This window comes from Mytilus edulis, chromosome 6 (genome assembly GCF_963676685.1).
Source record: "Mytilus edulis chromosome 6, xbMytEdul2.2, whole genome shotgun sequence".
NCBI classification, from domain to species: domain Eukaryota; kingdom Metazoa; phylum Mollusca; class Bivalvia; order Mytilida; family Mytilidae; genus Mytilus; species Mytilus edulis.
The window spans coordinates 10531824-10538833 of record NC_092349.1 but is presented as its reverse complement, the minus strand read 5'-3'; positions in this window follow the sequence as shown (position 1 = coordinate 10538833).

Genomic DNA, 7010 nt, shown 5'->3' with positions numbered 1-7010 from the left:
GACTGTCGCCATCCCAATGGGAACAAACTGTGCCCCTCTACTTGCCGACTTGTTTCTTTATTATTATGAGGCCGACTTCATGCAGGAACTTCTTAGGAAGAAAGATAAGAAGTTAGCAATATCCTTTAACTCTACTTTCCGCTATATAGATGACGTTCTTTCACTAAACAATTCAAAATTTGGTGACTATGTGGAACGCATCTATCCCATCGAATTGGAGATAAAGGATACTACAGATACAGTTAAGTCGGCTTCATACCTTGACTTACATCTAGAAATTGACAATGAGGGTCGGTTGAAAACAAAACTTTACGTCAAAAGAGATGATTTCAGCTTTCCAATTGTGAACTTTCCATTTCTAAGTAGCAACATTCCAGCAGCACCTGCATACGGGGTATATATCTCCCAATTGATACGATATTCCCGTGCTTGCATTTCCTATCATGATTTTCTTGATAGAGGGTTACTGCTCACAAGGAAGCTATTAAACCAAGAGTTCCAAATGGTGAAGTTGAAATCATCCCTTCGTAAATTTTACGGACGCCATCACGAGTTGGTTGACCGTTATGGAATAACCGTTTCACAAATGATATCGGATATGTTCCTTACATCGTAACTACAATCCCCTTCCCTTTCATGAATGTGACCTACCGAATTAGACTATTTACCGGATTTGTAATCACATAAGCAACACGACGGGTGCCACATGTGGAGCAGGATCTGCTTACCCTTCCGGAGCACCTGAGATCACCCCTAGTTTTTGGTGGGGTTCGTGTTGTTTATTCTTTAGTTTTCTATGTTGTGTCATGTGTACTATTGTTTTTCTGTTTGTCTTTTTCATTTTTAGCCATGGCGTTGTCAGTTTGTTTTAGATTTATGAGTTTGACTGTCCCTTTGGTATCTTTCGTCCCTCTTCTTTTACATATTATGAATATTAATTAAAAAAGCACTACTAATATCTGGCTATGTTTGGAATATAGAATCCGTTAAGATGACATGCCATTTATAAGAAATTGATTTAATTAAACGTTAAAATCTACTATAGACCATTTGTACAAACAGATATAAAAATTATCCTTTCTTTTGCAGTTGCATTAGGCATAATTCCTCCAGTGAATCAAACTGAAAGCTCGATTGATAAATAAACTCCAAAAATTCATATTTGCACCAGACATGCGTTTTGTCTACAAAAACCTCACCAGTGTCACTCAAAACAGATGCATTATATGGATTAAGCGACAGATTCATATCAAACATTTACAGATTCATGTTATGCATTTCCATATTCATATTCCACATTAACAGACTGATATCATACATTTAGAAATACATCTTATACATTTAGAAATGAACGTACTGCAATGAACAATGTATAACAATATTATCCCCGGCTTAGTATATATCTATGATTTTGATTGGTTAACGCACGTCGTTACAAAACCCATAGCCCCTGGGTGTTGCTAACCCATATCCACGGACGTTGCTAACCATTATCCCTGGGATCTTCACGCAAGTTTTCATTAGTTCCATGATTGCTTCTTGTGAAATATTGAATTCTGTAGATTATCCATGATGTTTGGAATTAAATATTTGATTCATTAACGATTTTGTCCTATTATGCCGATTATTTACACTCATTTCATTAAATGCATCACTTGACTGCCTCATTTTCAAGGAATGGGACTATGCAAATGACCCACGTTGACGTCACACCATCTATGATGTAACTCTCAAAACATTGAGCGCCAAATTTGATTCAATCCAGTTTCTCTGTTTCCGTATTAAAAGCGTCTTATATTTGACAACCTGTAGGGTTCTACCATAGGTAGTAGGTAGTACCCTACACCCCGTATAAAATATGTAAAATTTCAATATTTCAATAAAACTTTTTTAGATAATGAAAAAAACGTTGTTTTCACGTTACACTCTGTATTTGAATTTCCATAAAACTCGCCCAATTCGGACTAAGACCGGGGATAAATTCGTTATCTACGTTCATATCCGTAGATATGGATATTTTAACACCCTGAAGTACCCCAGTACACCATGAAGAGTAGATAACTTATAATATGCATCACACGTTGTCTAAAAGCTTCAAATACAATTACTTCATAATCACTAACACATTTATATATATTTCGACAGTCGTCTATAAAACTGAACATGCTAAAGGCTTGAAATTTCTTGCAGGTCTCTGATATGATAACGTGCGTATTTTTTTATTTTAACAACATTTTTTTCTATTAAAGATTATTCAAGAATTGATGCTGCCTATGCATGTGGATATATCGGGTACGAATACGTAGGTCCTGTCATACGAACATATGTAGCGGACAGTAACATTCACTGTACAATAATATGCTTCATAAAAACAGCCTGTACTGCTGCAGAATATGGCAAGAACACAAATGTCTGTACACTGAAAGGCGAATGTTTGATTGGAACTCAGTCATCTTTATTCCAAGACATCAACAAAGGTGTACTTTCCATTCAGTAGAACATCGGGTGGTGACCAAATCTATATCCACTTTAAAGTGATAAAATTCAAGCGAAGGCACTTTTTTTAAATTGAGTAATTTATTACACCTAGTATACATGGTATATAAACATTATAAATAATAGAACAGAAATAACATTTTCTAAACAAATAATATTTGTAAAATGGTGAATACTTAAACACGGAAAGTATAGTTTCCGGATGTTATCATAATTTTGTTTCTCGAATGAATTGGTTAATTCTTACAATTTTATACATTGACGTGATATGTTGAATATTCCCTCGCAGATCTATCGCTAATTAAACCTTTTAAGCTACTATATTTACCTCGTCCATTTTCCATTTCGTAGATAATTTATTCAGAGATTCAGACATCAAATGTTGCTAGCTCCACACTTGAAACTTTGGCATACTTTTTATTGTCATTGTTTCATGTAGATATTCTTTTACAATCGAGCAGCTACTTGAAAAATGTATAAAATCACAAAAATACTGAACTCCTAGGAAAATTCGAAACGCAAATTTCCCTAATCAAAATGCGAAATCAAAAGCTGAAACACATCAAACGAATGGATAACAACTGCCATACTCCCGTCTTGTTACAGGCATTTTCTTATGTAAATAATTGAGGATTAAACCTTGTATTAATAACTAGCTAAACCTCTCACTTATATGACAGTCGAATACAATGCCATTAAATTGACAACGGTGTATGAACAATACAAACAGACATAAGGAAAAAATGGCAAAAAATAGTTACCACGGTTTTAATGTTTGCAATAATATATATATATATATAATTTGACAAAATATGATTATTTTAGTCAATGAATTATATTTATAGAGAAAGATAGATGATTAAAAACTATCCATCATTATATCTATTAAATAAATTCGGTTTTAATGTAACGGTTTATATTTTATATAGATATATGAAAGTGTGGTATGAGTGCCAATGAGACAACTCTCTCATTAAAGCCATTAAAGCCACAATTTGCAAAAGTAAACTATTGTATTTCAAAGTACAATCTTCAACACGGAGCCATAAAGGGCCCCAAAAATGACTTATATAAAACCAATCAAACGGGAAAACAACGGTATAATCTAAATAAAAAAAAAACGAGAAACGAGAAACACTTATCAATAACATCAACAAACGACAATAAATAAACATCCAAATTCTGACTTAAGACCGGTGCAAACAATTGTAGCGGGTTTAAACGTTTTAAAAGTTACCAACTGCTTCCCTTATCTAAAACAATTGTGTGATATTACATTGAAAAATACAATATATCAATTGAAGTGGCTTTACTCAACCAAAAGAAACATTAACACACAATAGAACATACACTGAACGAATGAATTTGCTCTATGACATAATGGAAATACGAAATCAATAAAATAAAGGGTTACCCCGATTTTGTTTTTTGTCCATGGATTGATGAGTTTTGAACAGCGGTATACTACTGTTGCCTTTATTTATAATTATGCAAATGATTTCAGAAAAAAAAAACACAAAAAAAACCCGCCAAACAGAATAATGTAAACAGGTAAATGAATATGACGTTGTTGTAAATTATCCAGTATAAATGGAGAACGGAAATATTGTTTACAAACTTAATAACTTTGTTGTTCATAGTTCATAGAACAGAACAGAATATGCATAACTAGTGTTAATAAAATGCTCTTCAGGGCGCAGCTTAATACGATGGCAAAGGTCGAACCCTGAAAAGTTGGGGCAAGTATGGACAAAACATTCAAGCTTGATACAGCTCTGAATTTAGATTGTGATTAAATAGTTGACACAGCATAGGTTTTTGACACAGAATGAATGTGGTCTAAAAACTTAAAAAGTTTAAATTGGACATTTACCTTTTAAGTTCCAATATCCTAAATACCAGACTTGGGGTCAATTTCATTTGAATGTAATTAATTAAATTACACATTACATTGCAAAAATGATCAATTACATCAATTACACATTACACAGTTTTTGAAATGTAATTGATTAAATTACAATAGACCACTTTCGAGTTCATCCGTCACCGGCAAAAACTCGTCAATTATGCACGCCTTTATGACGTCATTTACCAGATAGAGGGGGTCGCCTGTATCCCTGCACTATTTACGTTCATCAAGCGTCTTAGTGATCGTCTTTGTGCAGGATAAACTAGAAATAATGGTTGCTCTGTAGGTACTTACTGACAATTCCCTAATGACAGCAGTGTTGATTGTCAATTTTGAAAATTCAATTTGCCGAATAATTCGTATAATATAGAATTATAGTTTTCCAACCACTCGCTCAACATTGGAAGGGAAGTGACGACGCCCCAAAACGCACAAATGACGGTGATAAAAGCGCGTATAATTGACGAGTTTTTTCCGGTGACGGATGAACTCGAAAGTGGTCTATTACTTTACTAAAGTAATTAATTAAATTACACATTACATTTCATCATGATATTTTTTAACAATATATATATCATACATGTATCATACATGTATATATAATGCATGTGTAAAATATTCATGTAAGCATAGTTCAAGCATTGCATTTGATAATCATTTAATTTAGTTATTTTAATGTTTTGTCAATTAGTCTGAATCTTCTGGTCTGAAAACAGCAATTGTAAATAGTCTTTCGACAGGAGCTAATGTGCTAGATATTGCTTGATCAGAACATGGAAGTTTTATGATTAATAGAAAATCATCATATTGATAGGATTGAGAGGGAATTTGTTCCAATTAACTTGCCAATACATCAAGGAGTATTTTGATATATATCTCAGAAATGAACTCATTTGAATTTAACATAATATGAATAAATATATATAAATTATTAAAAATATTTCTTTATTTTACTTTAAAAATATTAAAAAGTGTGCTTATCACAATATTGAAAATAATTTTTAGTACATACAATGTATATAATTGGTCTAAATATTACCAATATTTTGCTATTGTGCCTAACAAGATTTTGTGAGGTAAACGAAATTGACTTTAAAACGATCGTATTGACTTTTGATGTGCAGAAATAGGCAGATCGGACATATTTTGACTTTAGTTACTTACTTCTTAAGTTTGGGATTAATTGTAATCAACATATTCCAATGAGACTGAAAAATGCTTTTTTTTATTATGATAAATAATAATTTTACCTGCCGTAGTCGTGCGTAAAATATATTTCGGTATTTCTCTTACGAAAATGACTTGTTTAATGGAACAAAACGTATTATTTGTAAACTTTCTCTTTACTCTTCACAATTGACTTTTAAAAAATAACCTTTCAACTGTATATTCCGAAAATTTTGTGAAAATCGAATAAGTGGCAATTCTTACCTTTCATACCTTAACTTGATAAAACATAATATTGACTCGTCCAGTATCCAGTTTGAAGGTCATTTTAGTTACCGTACACATTCATGCACGTTCTAATTAATCAATAGTCATATATGAAAAGCATAAACAAGTTTGAAGGTAAACTAATAACAACTTAATCCAATCAAATTGCCTACGATTCAATAACAATGACCAGTCCACATCATAAAAATGTATAGGGGTAAACTGGGTAGGGAGAAAATGTCAGATATATTAAAGACCAAACAGCCTATTGTTTATGCGCATCAACTAACGCAACTTGGTAGTGACATAAAAGCTCTATGACGTTGTTTCTAGCAATGAGAAAACGTCAAAGTATAACGTCCTATTTCGCGTTTTTCACGGATTCCAACATGGTGCACGCTTTTAAAAAAGTACGTCTCCCAAGAAAAGAGGAATTAAACGTCGAGCTGATAGCTTGTGGAAATTTAACACAAATGGATACAGACACTATATTTAACATTCGTTCTAATAAAAACAATAACATATAAATTTTGATCTCGACTTTTTTGCACCGATCTGCATTTCTTTTTTTTTTTTATTCTTTCACATGCGTAGATTTTGTCTGATATTTCCGCCGATCTGCATTTCATTTTTTTTTTATTCTTTCAATTGTGTACAGGGTACCGGTTATTAGATAGGTGATAGTTTTTATGTTCAATTTATGTTTTCTGGCCCGTCCGTTCGTCCGTCTGTCCCGCTTCAGGTTAAAGTTTTTGATCAAGGTAGTTTTAGATGAAGTTGAAGTCATATCAACTTAAAACTTAGTACACATGTTCCCTGTGATTTGATCCTTTTAATTTTAATGTCAATTTTTCAAAGTTTTTAAAAATTGAGTATTCAGAAGGTCAGGCCGATAAACAATTATTCCTAGAAGTTTTGACATACTGGCAACGTATGCATGTAACTGATGTCTGGATGATTATCGTTAAATAATGTCAGATCTTGCAATGAATTTAAAATTTATTTATACTGCTTATTTGACAAAATCTTATAATTATGACAAAGGGTCATTGTCGTTTGTCATTTGTTTCATTTTAAATTGTCTTAAGAAGTAATGGTAAACATTTCGCCTGATCCCACTGATCGTACAGCTAATTTCCTAATGTAAGTAGATCAACACTTTAGTTAGTTG